The sequence below is a fragment of the Triturus cristatus genome, chromosome 2_2 (genome assembly GCF_964204655.1).
Source record: "Triturus cristatus chromosome 2_2, aTriCri1.1, whole genome shotgun sequence".
Lineage (NCBI taxonomy): Eukaryota > Metazoa > Chordata > Amphibia > Caudata > Salamandridae > Triturus > Triturus cristatus.
The window spans coordinates 874,138,731-874,164,049 of NC_140582.1; positions in this window are offsets into that span (position 1 = coordinate 874,138,731).

Consider the following 25,319-nt stretch of genomic DNA (forward strand, 5'->3'; position numbering starts at 1 on the left):
GATGTCCCTTGTCCTTACCAGTGCAGGCAAGCAACATGCGACAGTTGTCACTCAAGTTCACTCCTTGTCATTTGATAATGGACTGGCCATTGGCCTTTTGTTTGAATGGACATTTACATTTTCGTATGCTGAATAAAGCTTTTTTCTTTATCCTTGTGAACTTGATTTAGCTGTACATTAGGTTGATGATGTATAGCATGCCCTTGCACCTGTAATGCTTGGTTTCCAATGTTGAATAATGAAGTGTTGATGTGAGGTACTCCATGCGGTCCATGAGATATGTATCCTATTCTGGTCGGTATCCATGTCATCCTTTGCAGCTAACTGGGTGTGTCATGATCAACAATTTGTGGACATCTCTGTGAACATTTCATTTGCATGGTCACATCTGTGACTTGCACCCATGCACATATAATGTGCTTACCATTGTCCAATTTGTCTATTTCCGTGACTTTGTGCGCATCACCACTGGACCTACAGGTGTGGGCATCATTGGTATAGGAGCATTTGGGTCCTCTGTGCAACTTGCTGTACATATGTGTTGAATATGTGCAGATGACTTAGGGGAGACTCCTGTCCCCAGGCTGTTGTGACCAGAGCCTTCATTGTGTGATAACTGATGGCTGACTGACCAAGTGTTCTGCTGACATGACTGAGACCTGCTGGGACTATGTTTGGCACAGCTGAGCTTCCACAGGAGTTGAGTCCCCTCAAATAAGTGTGTTGTTCCGTGACATTGCCTGGGACCATGGTGTGCGTTGTGTGAGCATGTGTGTGTGTCCACACCCCTTTTCATACACAGGCAGTGTTCCCTTGATATGTTCCTGTTGTTTATGCTTGCTGAGTGGTACTGTGTTCATCCCACAACTTTGCAATGGGCTACCAGATGTGTGGGTGCATGACACACTACTGTTAATTGGTGTTTCATCATTTGGATTATTCAGTTCTGAGTTGTGATGATGTTGTCAGACGCAGTCAGGGGTCCTAATGGCACTTCTTAGGTCGCAATATCATGTAGTTGTTCCAAGGTGATACCTTTGAGTGATTGAGACATGTGTATGTGTGTGTGACTGCTCCCACTTGTCCAGTTCAGGGCTGCAATGTTTGCAGGTGTCAGCATGTGTGCCTTGTGGTTCTCCTTGGCTTCTGCATTGTCCTGGGACTGTGAGAGGTATTCTGAAGGTTACGTGAGCTTTGCCATCATGGCCATGTACAGCATACTGTGAAGTATGTCTGTCATTCTCCAGGGTTGTAAACTGTCCTTGTGTGATAAGTCTGTGCATCTTAGTTCCTCCCAACATTCCTGTGTTTGTCATGGGTGCATGTGCAATGTCACCTGTCCATGTGGGCTTCACAGATGCACATTGCTGTAGTTCAGGGTGTGTGGTGTTGAGGGTGGACTGATGCAAATGTTTGCATGGATGGGCCCCTAGCTCCCGTTTGTCCATGGATGACGGGCCATGCTGAGTGATTTGTGTTTGTATAGATGTGATGTACGTTTGTGGCACAGGACACATATCTGGATTTCACAGTTTGTAAGACATCTACCTTTGTCATCACAGTGGAGGTGTCATGCATGCTTGTGTCACCCCAATGTCTGGTCCCTGGGGGTAATGCTGTTAGTTTGTGTTCATTCCAGCTTGTGTTACATGTGTCTTTTGTGCTCCCTCTCATCTCACAATATCTGATTGCCCACTAAGGGGGTTCCAATGATGGGTTACTTTTGTATGGCACTGTGTCCACATCTGTGTCACTGTGGTTCAGCCCCCCTCATTTGCTGAAGTTTGGAACCCCACACTTAACTTTTGTTCTACACAGTGAGTGGGTGTTATTTTTAAATTCACACAGTGCTAGTGATGCTTGCCTTGTGTAGGCCACACTCAGTTTTTGGTCACACATTTGCTGGTAGTTACATTGTATGTTCGAAGTCATAATCACTGTTGTGGGCATTTGTCACAGACTACACACTGTTGTCATGATGTTAGGGGGGATGTATTTTGCTGACATACCTAATGTTGGATTATGATGGATGTGTGGCGCATCACACATCCTATGGGTGGGGGTGGCAGGGGTGATTGGCAACAGGTCCCCTATGGGTGGGGGTGCCTGGGGTGATGGGCAATATAAGCCCTATGAGTGGGGTGTCAGGGGTGATGTGCAACATAAGCATTATGAGTGGGGGTGGCAGGGGTGATGGGCAACATAAGCCCTATGATTGGGGGTGGCAGGAGTGATGGGCAACATAAGACCTATGAGTGGGGGTGGCAGTAGTACGGGGCAACATAAGCCCTATGAGTGGGGGTGGCAGGGGTGATGTGCAACATAAGCCCTATGAGTGGGGGTGGCAGGGGTGATAGACAACAGGTCCCCTATGAGTGGGGGTGGCAGGGGTGATGGGCAACAGGTCCCCTATGGGTGGGGTGGCAGGGGTGATGGGCAACAGGTTACCTATGAGTGGGGGTGCCATGGGTGATGGGCAACATAAGCCCTATGAGTGGGGTGTCAGGGGTGATGTGCAACATAAGCCCTATGAGTGGGGGTGGCAGGTGTGATGGGCAACATAAGCCCTATGATTGGGGGTGGCAGTAGTGCTGGGCAACATAAGCCCTATGAGTGGGGGTGGCAGGGGTGATGTGCTACATAAGCCCTATGAGTGGGGGTGGCAGGGGTGATGGGAAACGGGTCCCCTATGAGTGGGGGTGGCAGGGGTGATGGGCAACAGGTCCCCTATGAGTGGGGGTGCCAGTGGTGATGGGCAACAGGTCCCCTATGGGTGGGGGTGGCAGGGGTGATGGGTAACAGGTCCCCTATGAGTGGGGGTGCCTGGGGTGATGGGCAATATAAGCCCTATGAGTGGGGTGTCAGGGGTGATGTGCAACATAAGCATTATGAGTGGGGGTGGCAGGGGTGATGTGCAACATAAGCATTATGAGTGGGGGTGGCAGGGGTGATGGGCAACAGGTCCCCTATGAGTGGGGGTGCCAGGGGTGATATGCAACATAAGCCCTATGAGTGGGGGTGGCAGAGGTGATGGGCAAGAGGTCCCCTATGGGTGGGGGTGGCAGGGGTGATGGGCAACAGGTCCCGTATGAGTGGGGGTGGCAGGGGTGATGGGCAACAGGTCCCCTATGGGTGGGGGTTGCAGGGGTGATGGGCAACAGGTCCCCTATGAGTGGGGGTGCTAGGGGTGATGTGCAACATAAGCCCTATGAGTGGGGGTGGTAGGGGTGATGTGCAACATAAGCCCTATGAGTGGGGGTGGCAGGGGTGATGGGCAATGGGTAACCTATGAGTGTGGGTGCCAGCGGTGATGTGCAACCTAAGCCCTATGAGTGGGGGTGGCAGGGGTGATGTGCAACATAAGCCCTATGAGTGGGGGTGGCAGGGGTGATGGGCAACAGGTCCCCTATGAGTGGGGGTGCCAGCGGTGATGTGCAACATAAGCCCTATGAGTGGGTGTGACAGGGGTGATGGGCAACAGGTCCCCTGCGGGTGGGAGTGGCAGGGGTGATGGGCAACAGGTCCCCTATGGGTGGGGGTGGCAGGGGTGATGGGCAACAGGTCCCCTATGAGTGGGGGTGCCAGGGTTGATGTGCAACATAAGCCCTATGAGTAGGAGTGGCAGGGGTGATGGGCAACATAAGCCCTATGAGTGGGGGTGGCAGTAGTGCTGGGCAACAGGTCCCCTATGAGTGGGGGTAGCAGGGGTGATGTGCAGCATAATCCCTATGAGTGGGGGTGGCAGGGGTGATGGGCAACAGGTCCCCTATGAGTGGGGGTGCCAGGGGTGATGTGCAACATAAGCCCTAGGAGTGGGGGTGGCAGGTGTGATGGGCAACATAAGCCCTATGAGTAGGGGTGGCAGGGGTGATGGGCAACATGAGCCCTATGAGTGGGGGTGGCATTAGTGATGGGCAACATGAGCCCTTGTAGAAAATAGGCCTCAGCTAGGCCTACCAGTGCAAGGGGTTCGCCCTTCTCTGCACAGAGTCCTCAGACTATTGGAAAGAAGTTGGCACAGAAACTGAAATAGAAAATGCAGAGTTTAATAGACCTCATGAGGTGGAACTACATTCAGACAGCACCCTTCGGTATTGAATGAAGTAGCACACTGAACAGCAGGGCCATGGTCCTTTTATACCCACTCAGGGGCTAAAAGAAGACGGTACAAATATACTTGAGAGGAGTTATGCACAGATATGGTCATACAGAAACTGCACAGTCGACAAGTGGGAGGAGTTGACAGTTTGCTAACACTGGTAAACATATCCTGACAGTTACATGATACTAGCAGCTGCAAACTCAACTGGGCATGTGCGGAAGTAGGAGATACTAAATATAGTTTGTTGCTAGGCAGATTACAAGAGCAGTTAACACTAAGGGAGGACAAAGCACATGGTGAGCACATGGCAAACAAAATGGCTGCCAGAAATACAAAATGGATTCTACAACATGGACAAGATAGCCTCTAAATACCAGATGGATTCCGCTATTGCTAATCCAATCGCTGCCAATTTACAACACCCTATGGGTGGGGGTGGTAGTGGTGCTGGCCATACAACCCCTATGGTGGCCTGTTGTTAGTGGTCAGGATATGGATCCCCTGTGTGTGTGTGTGCCATTTTGCGGGTATGTGTCGTTTGTTTGTGTGGTAGGTGTCTGACTTACCATCTGCGCCGTCCGTGTCTGTTCCTGATCTGGTCATAGATGTAGAGTACTGGTATGACCTTCGCGATGGGATTCATGATGTGTTCATCTCGTACACGCTGCTTGTTGCTCCGTCTCATAACCGTTGCAAGCTGTTCCATCTCGTAGCCGTGGATTGAGTTCTGGGTCGAATCGTAGCTGATATGCATCTTTTCCGGATGCTGTGACGTGCCGTACTTGGCGACCCATCCGGCACGTAGGAAGTATGCATCGTACTTGTCAGGGCCGAAACTGCTATGGGTACTTCTTCCGGGTGACTTGGTTCGGTGTGAAGAGTTACGGCTAGGATGGAGAATGGAGCTTGAATCACAGCCTACGTGTCGGTTGGGTTTTTGGCAGTTATGCGCATCGTACTTCACCTAGAGGACGGACCGGCTACAGGTACGTGTCGGTCGCAAGGTAAGGCCACGAACAGCTCTCGTAGAGCTGTCCGACCCGGATTGGAATCGACCCCATAGTGGGAGACCAGAAGGCCCAATTCAACAACTGAAGAGAATAGTACATAGGACCTTATTATGAGTTCCGCAGTCCTCAGGACCACCGTACTTCCGATCTGACCACCACCACTGCGGGTCTGCCAGCAGTATTCTGAGTGTAGCGGTCAGACCATCATGAGACCGCTGACTCTGCTGGGAACAAGGATCCCACTGTGCTGACAGTTTGCAACCAGCCCCAATATGCTGCAGATGCCGGCACCACTGAGCATATTACGAGTTGGCTTTCCACTGCTGATTTCATGGCAGCAAGCCTATTTTGAAAAGGGTGGCGGAGAGGCAACTAAGGGGCCCTTACAGGGCCCCCTTCCACTTCTGGGCCTGAGGGTGCATGCGGGGGGCACATGTTGTTCCCCCCAGGAATTGCATTCTCACTCCTGCATATTGTGGCATGCATGCCACACCATGCAGAAACATGCTGCAGGTGGTGCCATGTCTAAACTGGTGTGGTGTAGTGGGCAAAAGAACGATGGATTTAACCCAGATCTCTTGACTGGGGGAGAATGTCTGCATTGTCAGCATTCCGTCCATCATTTGTTTGTTGTAACGCTTTTCGCCCTAAGTGGGATGGGTATTCCCAGACGTGGGACCCGTGCTCAATACGCTACTGGAGTCAAGCTATCCTGGCTGATGACGGCTGATAGCCAGAAACCGGTCCTAGGATGCTTGATTCCGGTCCAGGGAAGACATGGCTTGGCAGTTCGGGCTGGACTGTTCCCATGAGGCACAGGGTCAAGACTGATTTGCATATGGACATGTCTAAACTGGTGTGGTGTAGTGGGCAAAAGAACGATGGATTTAACCCAGATCTCTTGACTGGGGGAGAATGTCTGCATTGTCAGCATTCCGTCCATCATTTGTTTGTTGTAACGCTTTTCGCCCTAAGTGGGATGGGTATTCCCAGACGTGGGACCCGTGCTCACTACGCCACTGGAGTCAAGCTATCCTGGCTGATGACGGCTGATAGCCAGAAACCAGTCCTAGGTTGCTTGATTCCGGTCCAGGGAAGACATGGCTTGGCAGTTCGGGCTGGACTGTTCCCATGAGGCACAGGGTCAAGACTGATTTGCATATGGCCATGTCTAAACTGGTGTGGTGTAGTGGGAAAAAGAACGATGGATTTAACCCAGATCTCTTGACTGGGGGAGAATGTCTGCATTGTCAGCATTCCGTCCATCATTTGTTTGTTGTAACGCTTTTCGCCCTAAGTGGAATGGGTATTCCCAGACGTGGGACCCGTGCTCACTACGCCACTGGAGTCAAGCTATCCTGGCTGATGACGGCTGATAGCCAGAAACCGGTCCTAGGATGCTTGATTCCCGTCCAGGGAAGACATGGCTTGGCAGTTCGGGCTGGACTGTTCCCATGAGGCCCAGGGTCAAGACTGATTTGCATATGGCCATGTCTAAACTGGTGTGGTGTAGTGGGCAAAAGAACGATGGATTTAACCCAGATTTCTTGACTGGGGGAGAATGTCTGCATTGTCAGCATTCCGTCCATCATTTGTTTGTTGTAACGCTTTTCGCCCTAAGTGGGATGGGTATTCCCAGACGTGGGACCCGTGCTCACTACGCCACTGGAGTCAAGCTATCCTGGCTGATGATGGCTGATAGCCAGAAACCGGACCTAGGATGCTTGATTCCGGTCCAGGGAAGACATGGCTTGGCAGTTCGGGCTGGACTGTTCCCATGAGGCACAGGGTCAAGACTGATTTGCATATGGCCATGTCTAAACTGGTGTGGTGTAGTGGGCAAAAGAACGATGGATTTAACCCAGATCTCTTGACTGGGGGAGAATGTCTGCATTGTCAGCATTCCATCCATCATTTGTTTGTTGTAACGCTTTTCGCCCTAAGTGGGATGGGTATTCCCAGACGTGGGACCCGTGCTCACTACGCCACTGGAGTCAAGCTATCCTGGCTGATGACGGCTGATAGCCAGAAACCGGTCCTAGGATGCTTGATTCCGGTCCAGGGAAGACATGGCTTGGCAGTTCGGGCTGGACTGTTCCCATGAGGCACAGGGTCAAGACTGATTTGCCTATGGCCATGTCTAAACTGGTGTGGTGTAGTGGGCAAAAGAACGATGGATTTAACCCAGATCTCTTGACTGGGGGAGAATGTCTGCATTGTCAGCATTCCGTCCATCATTTGTTTGTTGTAACGCTTTTCGCCCTAAGTGGGATGGGTATTCCCAGACGTGGGACCCGTGCTCACTACGCCACTGGAGTCAAGCTATCCTGGCTGATGACGGCTGATAGCCAGAAACCGGTCCTAGGATGCTTGATTCCGGTCCAGGGAAGACATGGCTTGGCAGTTCGGGCTGGACTGTTCCCATGAGGCACAGGGTCAAGACTGATTTGCATATGGCCATGTCTAAACTGGTGTGGTGTAGTGGGCAAAAGAACGATGGATTTAACCCAGATCTCTTGACTGGGGGAGAATGTCTGCATTGTCAGCATTCCGTCCATCATTTGTTTGTTGTAACGCTTTTCGCCCTAAGTGGGATGGGTATTCCCAGACGTGGGACCCGTGCTCACTACGCCACTGGAGTCAAGCTATCCTGGCTGATGACGGCTGATAGCCAGAAACCGGTCCTAGGTTGCTTGATTCCGGTCCAGGGAAGACATGGCTTGGCAGTTCGGGCTGGACTGTTCCCATGAGGCACAGGGTCAAGACTGATTTGCATATGGCCATGTCTAAACTGGTGTGGTGTAGTGGGCAAAAGAACGATGGATTTAACCCAGATCTCTTGACTGGGGGAGAATGTCTGCATTGTCAGCATTCCGTCCATCATTTGTTTGTTGTAACGCTTTTCGCCCTAAGTGGGATGGGTATTCCCAGACATGGGACCCGTGCTCACTACGCCACTGGAGTCAAGCTATCCTGGCTGATGACGGCTGATAGCCAGAAACCGGTCCTAGGATGCTTGATTCCGGTCCAGGGAAGACATGGCTTGGCAGTTCGGGCTGGACTGTTCCCATGAGGCACAGGGTCAAGACTGATTTGCATATGGCCATGTCTAAACTGGTGTGGTGTAGTGGGCAAAAGAACGATGGATTTAACCCAGATCTCTTGACTGGGGGAGAATGTCTGCATTGTCAGCATTCCGTCCATCATTTGTTTGTTGTAACGCTTTTCGCCCTAAGTGGGATGGGTATTCCCAGACGTGGGACCCGTGCTCACTACGCCACTGGAGTCAAGCTATCCTGGCTGATGATGGCTGATAGCCAGAAACCGGACCTAGGATGCTTGATTCCGGTCCAGGGAAGACATGGCTTGGCAGTTCGGGCTGGACTGTTCCCATGAGGCACAGGGTCAAGACTGATTTGCATATGGCCATGTCTAAACTGGTGTGGTGTAGTGGGCAAAAGAACGATGGATTTAACCCAGATCTCTTGACTGGGGGAGAATGTCTGCATTGTCAGCATTCCGTCCATCATTTGTTTGTTGTAACGCTTTTCGCCCTAAGTGGGATGGGTATTCCCAGACGTGGGACCCGTGCTCACTACGCCACTGGAGTCAAGCTATCCTGGCTGATGACGGCTGATAGCCAGAAACCGGTCCTAGGATGCTTGATTCCGGTCCAGGGAAGACATGGCTTGGCAGTTCGGGCTGGACTGTTCCCATGAGGCACAGGGTCAAGACTGATTTGCATATGGCCATGTCTAAACTGGTGTGGTGTAGTGGGCAAAAGAACGATGGATTTAACCCAGATCTCTTGACTGGGGGAGAATGTCTGCATTGTCAGCATTCCGTCCATCATTTGTTTGTTGTAACGCAGGTGGTGTCATGGCGGCGTTCTGCTGACAAGGCTCTCCTATGAGCCTTACACAGCTGCTGCCGTGAGACTACTGCAGCACAGCCCACCTGCACCGGATGCACTCGTAATCCAGCAGGCAGGAACGTGACAGGCTTGGCAGTCCTACCATGGCACAATGATAGAGGACTGATAGGAGGACCGCCAAACTCGTAATAAGGCCCATAGTCATTAAACTTTAGGGATCCAGGCAGTGATATACATACAATTCTGACTGAAGCCATGCCAAATAAAAAAGGAACAGAAAATACATTTCTCACGGGCCTCAAAACAACCTGTGAGACACAAGCACAACATAAAAAATAATATTTTACAGAATAAACGCAAAATGTCAAAACTCATCAGGATGCCAACGTTTTTACTCTTAAAAGAGAAAACACTCAGTTTGTATTACCAGAACATCAACCAAAAAAATTTACATTTATTTACAAAAAATCTGGAAAATTCTAATCAACAAGGCAATTGGAAAGGAAATGGGAGCAAAAGCTGCAAAAGGCAGCAAAAAGCAGCACTAAAACCTAAGTACAGATATGACCTGGTTTTCATTAGCACATGGAATAAAGGCAGGCCCCATGATGTCATAAGTGAATGATCACAAGCACCTGAGTGGGTAAAGAATATAAAACGTGATTATAGATGTATGATGGCAAGCACACACAGAACTCCAAATAATAATAAACATTGCTATAAAATGCTTGAAAGGAGCAAGTGTCAATAGCCAACAGTTGCCACTAATTCACATTCAAGTGCAGCAATAGTTGATGGGCCAAACAGACTTTGAAACTGGCAAGATAAAGCACAAGGCTATTGTTGGCAGCAAAATGCCAAGCCATAGAAGAAATATACCATGTCTACGCGGAAAGTGATGAGAAGTGTTAAATGATGATGAGTTGTGATCACTCTATGTAAGTATGAGAGGAGAAAGCAAACTCACTCATTCATTCTTCTGCTACTGAAATCTAATTTTGTGCTCATAACATCACAAGCAATGGGGGGGATATAGTCATGGAAAACCAACATAACCATCATAACATGACATGTAATTTGGTTGACTTATTATGTATGATTGGATCATGTGAAGTGCACAGACATTGGAATATCCACCCTAACCTGAGCAACAACGAGTCATTGAAGAAACCCTGGCATCTGTATGCTGAGAGTCCTAGCTGTCTACCTATTTGTTTGGGCAGGATCTAACACTTAGAACAATTGAAAGGGTGAGCATCACTGACAGCCTTTACGGTGGTGCCATCTCCACCATTTTTAATTTGTCCCCGAAATTTCATCTGCCTTTTTTTGCTTTGTGACATCAGTTGTGGGGCTGATGAGGACACTGTCAAACCACAGACCTGTGCTCCTTGTAGACATATTTCTGTGTGTACCATGACAGGAAAGGAACTAAATTGGTCGCCCTACACTTCTAGGACTCCAAGACCATATGCCTTGCTCTGCACTATCTCTGGCTGGTAGCATCTCATTTTTAGCTTTCAGCATACGTACTTGCAAATAGGGGGTCTGCATATTGGCATCTTTGTATAAATTAGGTCCAGATTCCTAGTCAATATGGATCTCTTCTTGTTGAGTTACTTTGAATCATTATGTGCATAACTTTTACAATGATCATGATCATCAGGACATGTGAACATCATTAGGGTTACCTGACGCCTTTTTCAGTTATATTTGTAAGCTTGTTGGTTATAAGAGGGAGTCTGGAAGATACCCATCTGTCTACTCCTTCCCTCATTATTGCTTGTTTTCCAGTCTGTCTTGGCAGAATGCAGAATGAGTTCTGCAACAGCGATCAGCCCTATGAAAGGTGTACCTGGGCCTCTGAATGTATGGTTCTTAATTGAGTTTGGAGAAGAACCCCTTCTAAGACTCCTCTATAAGAAGATAAATCCTGCCTCAGCTTGATTAGTTGGATCCTTTGAACTGAGTGCATGCATGCACTGACTGGGATTGTTTCTTGGACTGCACCAAATTCCTGAACTTGAGAATATAAACTGGGACAGATCTTCAGCTTACTAACTTTTGGAAGAGATCCTTCATGAATCGCACCAATACTGGTGATCCTACAACTTGTATTGGAGTCCTATCTAGTTACTCTTTGCAAGTAACAAGCCTACATGACCTGATGACATTCTAGTTTCCTTCCTTGCTGCTGCTACTGACCATGCTCAAGTTAAAGTCCCCTGCCAGACCAAAGAGTTCAGAGAAATGAGCACAGCTCCTAGGATCTCTCTCTATCCCTCATCAGAGAACAGAAGAGGACTATACAAAAATCTCTTTAAATGCAGATGAATTGAATGGTTTAAGAAATTGGAGTATTAGTTGGGGTGAGTGAGAACCCATGTCAAATAATAATCACAATCCTTGTTAGGGTGATTAATAAGGTCACTGAATAAACCTGTGCTTAACCATCTGGTAACCAGGCCCAAAACAATCAGGCTTAACTGAGAGGCAATGTGCAATCTATGGGGCAGGGACCGGCCGCCAGCGGTTGCCACAATGCTGGGAATTCACTGTGTGCATTGTCATGCACAAGGTGACAGGCACCGCGCGGTGCCTGCCACCTTGTCCATGACAATGTAGGGGGTACCATAGGTACCCCCCATGTGCACCCCCACCCCCTCAATACCCTGGGGGCCCGCAACAGGCCTCCAACAGCAAAACCTGCATGCCTTTCCGTGGCGGCGAAGGCTGCTTCCTGCACCCATGCTAATATGGATGGCGGTGTCTAGCAGACACCGCCACCATATCTATCCCCTTTTCCACCCGGTCGACTGGTCGACCGGCAGAAAACCGGCGGACGGTCTTTCTGTCCGCCAGGGTCCCCCGCCATACTAATATGGCGGAGGGAAATGGGTGGGGGGCGGAGGGAAATGTAGGGTGGATCCGCCCTACATTGTAATCAGCCCCTATGTATTCAGTACTCAAACAGTAATATAGTAAATACACCACACAAGAACAAATCCAAACCACGTTAAAAAATAAATTGTAATAAGTAAAATGACCCCAAAATCACAAACACTAATTTGTTAAAACTGGAGATATGAATGTTTACATTTGAATTAGAAATAAAGCCAAAAAGCACAAATCATCAATGCTTATCTGGTCACACTAGACTAGGTCAAGGTCAAATGTTAAGGCTGACAGCAAAGGACCACGAGTCAGATACAGCCAGGTACAAGGTCCATTCTGTTGTTAAGATTACCTTTTGAAGTAGAAATCTTCCCGGAGGAAAAGTGGTCACCACTGATTCGTCAGTGGGGCAAGCTGGATCTGAAGCTGGGCTCAATGATTGTGGAATGCTGAAGAACAGGTTTCTGGCTTGGTCATGGACGAAGGTGGGAAAGCTCTGAGTGAGTGAAGCCAGAAGACCAAGGTAGGCCTCAACATTGACGAGTTGCTGCTCAGCACTGGTCCCGACGAATCCCTCTATGTTCATACTTGAATACTTTGATGTAAGTCATGTATCCTTCAGCAGGGCAACTCACAAGCATGCTGAATCCAACTGACAATTTGATTTTGATGGCTTCAACTCGATGCAGGTCCTGGTCTCCCACCAATTCAATGGAGGAAACGTTGGCAAAATGTCTCTGAGTCTCGGTTTGGACTAGAGGAGTGCTTTCTAACACCAGCCAAGGGTCCAGGACATCGGCACACCACTTGGTGGTTAGGACTCAGGCCAACAAAGGCCATCAGCAGGACCCAGTTGGAACTGGCCAGCTGAGCAGTTCCATGGAGAGAGGCCTCTGGCAGATTGTTGTATCTCTGTATCTCATACAGGAGATGAACCAACTGACTCTTGGAGGCACCTCTGGGTTTCTGAGTTCAATGCAGGGAGGTACAGTCTTCCTTCAGGATTCAGACAGCAGGGCAGTCCTTCTGATCTTCACAGGTCTAGAAGTATTCTGAAGATGGTACTAGGGTTGCCACATGTATGGGTTAAACAACAAAAGAGTGTATCCAAGAAAGGAATAAGAACTAGCAAAAAGGTGAAACACTGTGTTTTAAAAGAAACCTCACTCACCAACCTAGTTGGTGACATGCTTCATCATTGGGTTCCCACCAGAGAGGCCGAGTGCCTCTCCGGTGTGCTGTGATGCCTGAATTACAGCGGAGCTGGATTGAGTGAAGGCAGAGCAAGTTGTGAGTAGTGAAAGTGTAGTTTAAAATGGTGTCACAATTTTATCCAAAAATAGTTTTAATGGTGGAAAACTGGACACAGTTAAAAGGGGTGTATTGGACGTGTAGACTCTGGTTATTATTAGACCAGCTACATCCTATTATATGTGTGAGTGGTCAACATGTTTCTGCTTCTAAAGGTATTGGGTGAAGCATTCGTCAGGACCTTAGTGGACTACCCCGGCGGTGTGCGCTCGCTAAGGCGCACCCTAACCTGTGGTTTCTAGAACCGCTTAGACTCATGGTTCTTTCGTGGCCTTCAGGATTTCTGAAAGCTTTTGATCTCTGTTGGAACAAAAAAGGGGGACAAACAAATAAACAGTAATTCACAACATAGATATCGACAATTTGAAGTGTCCTGTTGGACAATGTGTACCAGATAACATGCATGCAAGTACTTTACAATGATCTCAATCGACAATGTGTATGTGATCACATGCATGCATGCAAGTACTCTGATCTCTAATGACATTGGTGTGAATTTTGCTAGTAGGTAAACAGTAAACGGCTGTGTCACTGCTTAGTATATGCATTTACAATGCGACCACTCTTATACTATAAGAGGCAATTAGACCTCTAGTTTTAGGTCAATGGATCCATAACTAATGAGCCGCTTTATAAAAGAGAGTAAAGAGCCATCCACAAAACTCAGGGTATGATTGGTAACTGAGAGAAGGAGATGATGGCAGACTTAATGAGATGAAAAAAACCTGAGGAACTTTACATACTTAATCCGATCATTATGGTGGGGGAGAAGACAGAAAATGTATTTAACGCTTACATGAGGTGGAAATGCACCTCACGACATGAGTCCTGGTGGGGGGCGGGACTTGTAGTCAAACTCTGAGTAGATAAAGAAGGTGAGGCGGTTAGAAGCAATCTTCCACAAAAAGCTTAACGGCTCAGTTTAGATGTGGCGCTGAGCTACGCCTGCTACTTACTACATCAAAGCCTGCCACCCGCTGGACACCTGCCTGCTCCCTCCTGAGGACTCGAAAGATAACGAGTCCTGTATCACAGGGGTAATATAGGAAATGCCCAACTTGAGTGGACGATGTCGTCACGCGTGCGCGCTGACGTGTTAGCGTCTATCCGCTTGAGAACGTGATGTAGCTAGACTGCTAACTCATCTGTCAAGCGATCTTGGAGAGTGACTAATAAAGCACCAAATGGTGTACGCAAAAAAAATTTGTTTGTGTTTATGGTTTTTGTAAAAAAAAAGGTATTATAGATAAAAACGCTGATATTAAACAGCACTGAAAAATAAAACACAATTTAAGTCAACAAGATTACGGGCTGTATTGTTAAAAAAATGAATAGAAACTCGCTCAGTGATCCCTTAGGTATCAATGGCGGTTCGTGATAGAACGAGTTCTCACATTTAAAAGTGCAATGTGTTCATTAATCCCACATTTCTCTGTAGAGAATAGGTATAAAACCAGTTATACCCTTCATTGGCAGTAGAAGAGACGTGGAAGATCAGCATCCGTGATTTAGAGATCAGCATCCATGATTTAAATAAGGATGGTTTAAAAATGGGGACCAAGACTAAGGAAAGGGTCCTTAAAATGGAAGTAACATAGGGGTCCACTCTAATAATTGGGGACTAGAGAAGGAAATGATAAGGAGACCAGCCAAAATGAAGTTGTGTGATGTCAGTTTTCAGTTGGTTGTGTCAGTGAAAAGCGCATAACGGCTTATGTCAGGGGTATTACCTAGCGTCTAAAAACAGAACCCCAGGGGATGTTATCATTAAATCCCTGTGTGTAAGTGGAGAGGGAGTAAATCCATCTCTGTTCTTTCTCAAATAACATGTTTGTAGGCCTATTTCCTGGTCTTATTTGTTCAATCACTGTCCAATATAGGTCATTCACACTATGGTTGGTTTGAGCATAGTGTTCGGTTAGTTTGGTAATGTTCTTCCCACACCGTATGTTGCTCCGATGTTCTCCAATGGGTTGTTTTATTTTGCGGGTAGTCATGCCGATATATCTGATGTCACAGGGACAAGTTATTAGATATACGACATTTGACGAGTTGCAGTTCATGTGTGCGCGTTGAGTCCAAACTTTTCCTTGTTCAAGTACTAGAGTCTTTGTTGCTTTAGTTAAGTGACAGACGCTGCATGAACCGCAGGGAAAATGTCCTGTGACTTTTGGAAGACCCCATGATTGAAGCACTGATGGAGTATCATCACTCATTGTTGCCCTTGGTCAGGTATGGACCAGGGCATCCTTGATACTTCTAGCTCTTTTGAAAGAAAATAATGTTTTTTCCCATTTCAAATTATTGCTTTCTAAAATGCGCCAATGTTTACAAATAAATTTTGTCACTGCATTAGATGCAGTGCTGTAAGTAGTAACACAAGTCAGTGGAACTTCTTCCACTGGTCTTGGCGTTTCCTCAAGCAGTGCTTGTCTGTGTTGATTTTTTGCCCTTTTACAGCTTTGCTTAAGGATTTTCTCCAGGTATCCTCGTTTATGTAGTTTTTCAGATAATCCCGCTGATTGTGAGCGGTAGTCTTCCATTCTACTGCAATTACGCCTTATACGGAGATACTGCCCAAAGGGGAGATTCTTTCTTAAAGGCCTCGGATGGAAACTTGAAAAGGCTACAAGGTTGTTTTTTGTTTTTAGCCGTGGGTTTGTAGTTGGTCTTGGTTAACAGTTTACCTTCAGATTTAGTTATGACCAAATCCAGGAAGACCATTTCTTTCTCGTCATAGGAGTTGTTGAACTTCAGATTGGGGTCACAGATATTAATCCATTTGAAAAATTCCAACAGTTGACGTTCAGGCCCCTGCCAGACCATTAAGACGTCATCTATCTATCTCTTCCAGAAAGATATATAGGAGGATAAAGGGTTGCTTGTATCCAAGATATGTCTTTTTTCGAAGTCGTGGACATAGAGGCCCGCCACACTGGGGGCGAAGGTACTCCCCATCGAAGTGCCTGTGGATTGCAAAAAGAGGTTCCCCTTGTACTCAAAAAATTTCTTTTTGAGGGCAAGAGTGGCACATTCTACAACAAATTGTTTGGATGTCTGAAAATCCCAAGTGGTTGCTTCCAGAGCCTCACGGATGTCCCTAATGGTGTCTTCCTGGGGTATGCTGGTGTACAGGCTCTCGATGTCAAGAGAAACCAAAAAGATGGAATCATCTTCCACCGTGATGTCTTGTAGAAGTGCCAGGAGGCTCTTCGTGTCTTTAAGATAGGTGGAGGTAGCCTGAATCAGGGGTTTTAAGAAAAAATCACAGTATTTGGAAAGTGGCTCAAAAAGTGAACCAATTCCTGAAACAATTGGACGACGCGGAGGGGGAGTTCTGTTTTTATGGGTCTTGGGCAGCGTATAGAAGTATGAGATAATGCTCTCACCCTTTGTGAGGAAGTCTGCCTCATGCTTGCTTATATACCCATTGGTTTCTGCTTCTTCGACTAAGTTGATGATAGTCGATCTCAATTCTGGTGAGGGGTCAGCTGATAAAGGGGTGTAGTTATTTCTATTGTCAAGAAGGCACCTGCATTCTTTGTCAAAATCAGTAGCGTCCTGGATAACCAAACCTCCGCCCTTATCCGCCGATTTGATGACGATGGTAGTGTTGGACTGGAGGGATTGCAGGGCCTGAAATTCGACTGCACTCATGTTTTTGAAGACTCCTGTCTCCGCGAAAGCCTCTACATCTTTGAAAACTGCCTGTTTTAAAGCAATTAGTTCTGCTGGAACAGTGTGAGGTGGAGGTGTGAATGTAGATTTCAGGCGTAATCCTGTATTACTTGTATTTGCTGGAGACTCATTGGACTGCTGTTTCTCAAAGAATGACTTAAGTTTAAGTTTTCTAAAATAATCTGCCAGTTCACAGTGCAGGCGGAAACGGTCTAGGTGTGCTGTTGGAACAAAACCTAGTCCCTTTTCCAAAACCTTGTGTTCAGTCTCAGTGAGGTTTAAAGATGAAAGATTGGTGACTAGGGTCACATGTATGCTCTGTGCCAGCATGTAGGTGGGGAAAACTCCTACCCACTCCCTAACCAATGGGGTAAAGGTTCCCAGGGGTGACCCTGCCAACCTTTATAGCACTTCCAGTGTGTTTTACTGTAAACTATGCCAGAGTGCTCTTATCTTTCTAAATCCAAGATGGCTGAACCCTTCTTCCCCTGATCAGAGCTCTCTGTGCCCACCCAGCGATAGAGCTATGGAAATGGCCAACCCCTCCCTTATCGGCCCTCCAAACCAGTTCTGGGACTGCTCTCTCCTCCCACTGGGTTTGGAACAAAGGTAAATAGGAAGGTAAAGGGAGGCAGGCCTGGGTATGAGCTACATGTGTCAGTGACAGGGTATGGCTACTTTAAAGATCACAAAGGGGCTGGGCACAACTCAATTGGCAATCCTGCTCAAGGAGGAAAAATACCTTACCACACCCAAAACTTTTGTCTTCTGGAAGCAATCCAGATCTCACCACAGGGGAGACTTTTAACAGTTAGGTAACACTGGATACTGCAGAAAGAATATAGCATGTTACTACACATGCTATCACATTGTATTCCTTTACAACACGGTCGTCACAACCACCGCGTTGTTAGAAAGCGATACCTTTACAATGCATGTCATTAGATCGACTTGCTGTAGAGGGCACGCTGGACTTAGGAATAGTATAATATACTATTCCAACTCCAGCCTGCGCAACAGTAGGGAGGGTGTTGCAATAGTAAATTATACTATTCCTTATGTTAGAGCGCCCCCTACAGCAAGTCGATCTAATGACTTGCGTTGTAAAGGCATTGCGTTCTAACAACATGTACATTGTAACAACCGCGTTGTAAAGGAACTGCGATGTTATGACTGCATTGTAAACGCTGTCTCCCCTGCATAAAGGTCCTTTTGGCTTTGGCAGAGAAACAACAACTTTCTAAAAGTGTAAATAAGAAAAGTTATATAGTAATTTGAAATCAGACTTGACCATTAAGTTTGACTTTAAATTTCCATTAAAAGGAATCCTTAAATCATTTTTCTAGCTGCTCCCGAACTACAACTTAGTATTATAAGATGTAAGAATGAAACCAGTGCAATGCATACTTGTGGTATTGTGCTTTTCTTTACAGGCTTGTGCTGATGAATTTGATTATTTAGTGATTATGAACAGGTAATAGTGTGTAATTGCAGGTTTAAAAGTTTTACTGTTAAACTGTTGCGTGTCATTTTTTTCACTCTGCATTTCATTTTGTGGTGTGAACATCCTATGATTGTATGTACTGTTAATATACTGAACATATGAATATTAAAATAGTCATTTATTCCTGAGCTGGCATTAATGTGTTGTGTGTTACATCTTATTGCAACTTTGACAATGACTTTATTGTATTTAGATTCACCCTCCTTCTCCTCCCTTGAGCTGGATTTTGACTGCTCACCTTCATCTAACCAGAGAGTCAAAGAGGCTGATGGATACTAACTTGCGGTTGCCGACCCACTACCTGTATCTCCTAGTTTCAAAGGATTTTCAGTATTCTCAAGGTTTTAGGTCTTGGTACCCCTTTCCCCTTTTCTCCTGTCAGCCTAGGAGAAAATTCTAATAAGAACTCTTAAAAAGAGTTTTTCTGAGTAATACTACACTGTAATTAGGATTTCACCCTAAGAAAGGTGGCATAACATAATCTGATTTCAAGCTTTCAATCCATAAGCAACCACAAGGTAAAGGTGATGACAAAAGGAAGTGTGGCTGCCCACATGTCCAGAGGAGAGAGGAGAAATTATCCTGTGCAACGAGGTGCCCTTACTGCACGCAAGCTCCAAAAATGAGGTACTATCAAGAAAATAGGTGGAAGAGGGAGAAACAACCGCACCATAAAAAGTGTTTGGCCTAGAGCTTCCCATCAGGTTCATCTCTCAGCCTCAAAACTCCAAGGAAATCATAATCTCAGTGCTGAACAGAAGAAACAGATTGTTGTCTGGTTTTCAATAATGACTATGGTTGGAGGTTTGCATGGGTGGCACCACAGCACACCCCAAATACCCCTATTGCTTATGTCTCAATGAAGCGCTGTAGGCCTTTTTGTGTTGTGGTCCATTAGCCCACCCACTGAAGTGGGGTATCGTTTTTATTAGGAGATGTGTAGGAACCCTGGGTGGTAGGAAATTTGAGGCTCACAGAAATGTTAAGAAAATTTGTTTTTTGTTTTTCCAAGGGTTGAGGTTTGCAGTGGCGTTGAGTAAAATTACCTAGCAAGAATCATGCAAATCATGCACTCCTGGACTTCCCTCGTTGTATAGCTTTAAAAAACATGCTGGTTTGGTAGGTTTCTCTGGGTGGCAGGTGGCAGTAAAACAAAGCCCCAAAATCCCCAGATACTCACATTGTGAACTCAGGGTGGTTTTAAGTGTAAAAATGTAGAGTTCCACTCTGAGGCGCTAAGATCACTCTCAAAAATTGGCTTCCGATTTGGTGCGGAAACATGTGGAAATGCTGGGGGGTTGTGCAATTTGTGGATCACAACAGATTTCAGAAATACCCATCACAAAATGTAAATAAAGGAGTGATCTTAGCTATTCACGCAAACCTTTAAGTTTAGCAGGGCATTGCGGATAAGTGAGTGGGATCAATACAAGGTATTCCACCTATGGGTGTTCGGTTTTCCAAAGACATGAGGGGTTGTTACTGAACTTTCAAAGTACAACCACCACTCATACAGGTTGGTTTTGGCACCGCCAGAAGTGCTAGCTTCAAAGAAGATATATCAATTACAGTATCAGAATACTGAAATCACGCCCACTGAAGGTGAGCTATAAAGCCTCGACACAGCACCAACCGCTTTATAGGTTTTTCACATGCCATTCTCACACCACACACAAGACTTTCACATCACCAGCCACCATCCCAAATTAACACATCAGTGCATTCACATCAACATACCTCCACCATTCAGGGCACATCACATGCATACGCCACAGGACAAAATCCCCAAACAAACTGTCAACAAGTTATCAGCCAACTTCCATACAAACACACCACAAACAAATCTCTACACACACATGGACAGCTGTGTTAACGGTTGGTGCAGCAACAATCTTCAGAAATGAAAAAATGGTTTGATTATAGTTTTACTACATGTCAAGTATCCACCTCCATCGACATTCTGAGCATTACCAGTGCATGCCTCGCGAACCTTTACTAATGGCTCAAGAAGATGTGTCTTTCATGCGCCTTTAGTGCACTCACTGTGCTAAATTCAACTCCTTCCAGTTTGTGGATGCAAGTTGAGGGTATCCGAGAATGCCTTTCAAGGCACACATTCCTAAGACTGAGTCATTATATCCGCCTTTGAAACTAAGGCAAACATGCTGGGGAAGACTGCCCAAGATCTCTGAAGAGCATGCCATAAACTATAAAGGATGTTTTTGACACACAGGGTAGTCGTTGAGTCTCGTCCACCATTATGTGCAGTCCTCTGACTGTAATGCACTTGTCATACGGCAAACTGAACATCTACTAAGGTCTGACTGAGGATGAACATGGCAAATAGGACATGTCACCCATACATGTAGCATTGGGTGTTAAGTTCACTGTAATGTAGTGTGCATTTGTCATGCACAATATCCCCCAAGGGGGTTATCCTGTCACCAACCCAGGAACAATAAGGGCTGATTCATGGATTAACATAGTTGAAGAGCCAAGTGTTCAGCTTCTTGCAGAATGCAATCCTTTTAGAGAATGCGCAGATGTGTAAGGGCAAGTTTTTATGTCCATTCGGAGCAAATTAGGGAAATTCACTTTTCCCAGTTCTGGTGCTGTGTATGCATGGGATTTGTGCAAGTACGAGTCTGGTTGAGCAAAGGTGTCCGGAAGGTTTCTGAAATCTGAGGCTGTTTTGAGGTATGCGTGGTCAGTGCTCTGCAAGGATTTCAATGTGTGTGTCAGGAGTTTGAAAAGAGCTTTGGATGGGTGTTAGAAATTGGGGCTGTAGTCGCCGGAGTTATGCAGCCTGTCCAAGTAGGGACCACGATCCTAGTCAGGGTAAGTTACAACACAATCCTAAATTATCCTGTGCTCACCCTCTAATAGCTTAGCACAGAGCAGGCAGGCTTAACTTAGAACTCAATGGGGCAGATGTTCAAAGAAGTGGCGGAGTGAGGCGTTAGCCGTCATGGCTTAACGCCTCACTCCGCCACTTCATAAATGCAAGGCTGCACCATATTTACAAGAATATGGTGCAAACTTGCATTTCTACCTGCTCTGGCACTACACTTAGCAGCCTAGCGCCAATGCAGGTACCCTTGCACCATAGTGCAAGGATGTCTGAGTGCAGGGGAAGATTTTTTATGTGCAGGAAGGAGTCCCTTCCTGCACATAAAACATTTTTAAATGCCGTTTTGTCACTTCAATGTGTGCTGCTTAATGCAGCACACATGGAAGTTTCAAACTGTCATATTTTTTAAAGATTGTTTATGTGCAGGGAGAGACACCTTCCTGAACATAAACAATCCAAGGTGTTTTGCTTTTTCTATGTGTGCTGCAAAAGGCAGCACACATGGAAAAAGCAAAAACAAGGAAAAATAAAGCATTTCTCCTCATTTCGCCAAGTTAAGACCAGGTTTTCCTTGGTCTTAAATTTGGTGCTACCTCCGATTTACACCACCCTTGTAAATAGCGGGCAGCGTTAAAATCAATGGGTGTTGCGGTGGAATGCCAACGCAACACCAACTGCCCACCCCTTGCACGGTAAGCATAGCGTGAAAGGGGGCCTTATTTACAAGGCAACGTTAAGCCACCTTAAGTGGTTTAATGCTGCCATGTAAAGAAGGCGAAGCCCTATCGCCACAGGAACATCCGAAAAAGTTACCTTGCCGTGGTGATAGGGGCTTATACATATGCGCCAATGTGTAAAGTATTTGTGCAATAACACATAAAACAACACAGTAAATACACCACAAGAAGACTCCACAACTGTTTAGAAGATAGAGAATATTTATCTGAGCAAAATAAGATCAAAACAGCAAAAACCGAATAGGCAGAAATCGAGCTATTGATTTTTGTTACTGAACTTTCAAAGTACAACCACCACTCATACAGTGCTAAAAAGGTTAATTTGAGTTGCGCTGAACCAGGGCAAAGCCAAAGCTTGGGTTGAACTCATGGAAGCAGAGGCTGGCTACAGGACCCATGCAGGCAGGTCGATGTATCACAGTCAACTCTCATGGTCGGGAATGTGGATTGGCACTGCATCAGCATTGAACTGCACAGAACAGTCCATGCGCTCAAGTCGAGCCTTGCTGTCAGATCCTGCGTCTTCATTGAGCTGTGCAGGGCTGTCTCTAGATCCGCACAATGTCGAAGGGCACTGTGTTGATTCCAAAGAGGGCAGTGGTAACAATGTGTCAATTTTGTAACGAGACAGCTGCAGAACTCTCTTCTGAGGCTCAGAAATTGGAGGGGCCACCTCAGGTAAGGGTAGGATTCACAAAAGGCAGCATCAACAAGATTGCAGGAAGTATTTTGTGTCCCTGAGACTTCCGAAACAGGAGGCAAGCCAGCAAGCCCTTGGAGATCACTTAGAAGGAAGGCAGAGTACAGCTGTCCTTCAGCAGAGGACGGGAGCAGCAGGCAGCAGGGCAGCAATCAGAAAAGCAGTCTTCCAGAAAAGCAGTCAAGTTGAGTGATTTGAGCAGCACATCAGTCTTCCTGACAGAGGATAATTTCAAAATCCAAAAGTGTCTGGATTGTGTGAGTCAGGGACCCAGTACTTCTACCTAAACGTGTCTTTGAAGTGGAGGTGACATCAAAGGCTAGCCTGTGAAGTGCACACAATCCCTTTCAGCCCAGTCCTGCCTGCCAGGCTAGGCCTAGGGGTAAATCAGTGCTTTTTGTGTGGACAGGATACTAGCTATTGAAGTGTAAGTGTCACCCCCTCCCATTCCTCCCTGCCCAGGGAGACCCATCAGAATACAGATTAATGTAGAAGAGTGCTAAAGAATGCAGATGAGCCTCACCTTTCTGTGTTTGTACTGTCTAGAGGGAATACACAAAGTGTAGCTGTCAACCAACCCAGACGTGTATTGGAGACAGGCTGTAAGGTACAAAAGAGCTAAGAGTAGAGAAATGTCTACTTTCTAAAAGTGTCATTTCTAAAACAGTAATGCTAAATCCAACTTCACCAGTAAAGATGATTTATCAAGAGCATTCCAAACATATGAACATGAAAAAGCTACTCCTCTAGCATCAGGAATTACAGCTGAAAAGTGTATTAAGGAATTTCAAATGCTAGCCTATGAGATGATTAGGCCTCACAGTAGTGAAACATTAAATAGGCTATTTGTCACCACCAGGACATGAATGTGCGTTCTACCTTTTACTTACAAGCACCCTGTACTTTGGGTTGTCAAGGACCTTCCTTAGGGGTGACATATATGTAATAAAAGGGGTGTTTAAGGCTTGGCAAGTAGTTTTAAATGCGCAGTCGAAGTGGCTGTAAACTGCACACACAGGCCCTGCAACGGCAGGCCTGAGCCATGGTTAAGTGGCAACTATGTGGGTGGTACAATTAGTGCTGCAAGCCCACTAGTTCCATTTAATTTACAGGCCCTGGGCATGCATAGTACACTTTACTTAGGACTTATAAGTGATTTAAATATGCCAGTTGGGCATGAGTTAATTTTACCATGTTTTAGGGAAGGAGCACATGCACTGGTTAGCAGTGGTAAAGGGCTCAAAATCTTAAAGTCAGAAAAAATGAGATCAGAAAAAGAGGAGGAGCAAGGCTTAAACTTCACAGTGACCCTTCAGAGAGGGCCATTTTCCAACAACGGGGAACCAGTAAACCTGTTTGAGGTGCCAGGTGTGTGCGTGTTGAGCTGTTGAGAGAGGTGGCTGACTGCTGTATTCTGTATGGTTTAGAGTCATTTGCTTAGTTGAGTGAGGTAGTAATTCAGTATCGGGAGAGTGCATCACCGATGGCGTTGAATCAGTTGGCATGTGTATCTGTGCTACCTTGACAATCTGCCTTTTACCTATGCGATATACCTGTGAAAGCACACCTACCTAGCCTAAGATTTTCTTACCTTTTCATGTCTCTGCCCTGTTCAAAGTCATTTGTACATTTCAAGTGACCCTTTACTATTGCGTTCCATGCTAGCTATTTGAAGCTAAAGAAAAAGTGTCATCCATGTACCTTCAGCGCACTCACTGTGTTAAATCAAACTCCTTCAAGTTTGTGGATGCAAGTTGGTGGGGTCCGAACTGCATGCAAGGCACACAGCCCTTGAACTGAGTGAGCATATCTACCTTTGAAACTAAGGTAACCCTGCTGGGGAAGTCTGACTAAGTGCCTTAAAGAGCACTTCAAAAACTAGTCAAGACTTTTCACCACACAAGGTACTCTGTGACAATGTAGCTCATTACCCGTCCACAATTTCTGCAGTGTGGAGACTATAATGCACTTACCATTGGCTAACAGAACACCTACCATGTTCTGTCGGTGGGTAAAAGTGTAGAGCAGGACATAAGCAAAACCAAGATTTTCTCAAGTAAAGGAAAAAAATGTCTATGGCTGCTCACCTAGTGAAGGAGTGGCCCATGGAAGGTAGGGATCTATGAACAGAGACTGAAACGTTTGTACGGCTGCTCCACCTCAGTCAATTTCCCAATACTTAACCTTTGTATGGTGCAACATTAAGCAAGGGGGAAAACAGAGGGCTGGCTGGGATTGGCACTGGGGACAGTAAACACGACCTTCCTGCCTCTTTCCTTTGCTTAGAGTGAGCCTTTTTAGCTGTTTCAGGAATGCAGTTGGTAAAGTGTTGATCCAGCAGCCTTGCCACGTCCTCCAGAGCATATGAAGAGGAGACTGCTGCTTCTGTAGCAGTAAGAATTTCAATGATGGTCAACTGAAAGTCAAGGAAAGACATGAGTCTTCCAGTGGTGGTCTGAAGATAAACAACATATGCATTGTATGTTGCCATCTGGATAAGGTGGCCAAGCAACTTCCTATTTCAAGTGCAAATTTTACATCTCTCATTGTACGGCTGAAAAATCCAGTCATTCTTATCCACTCTGCCCATGTACTTGTAATCAAGTATACAGGTAGGCTTGTATACTTTGGCCATCCTACCGGGAAGTGCTCTCATC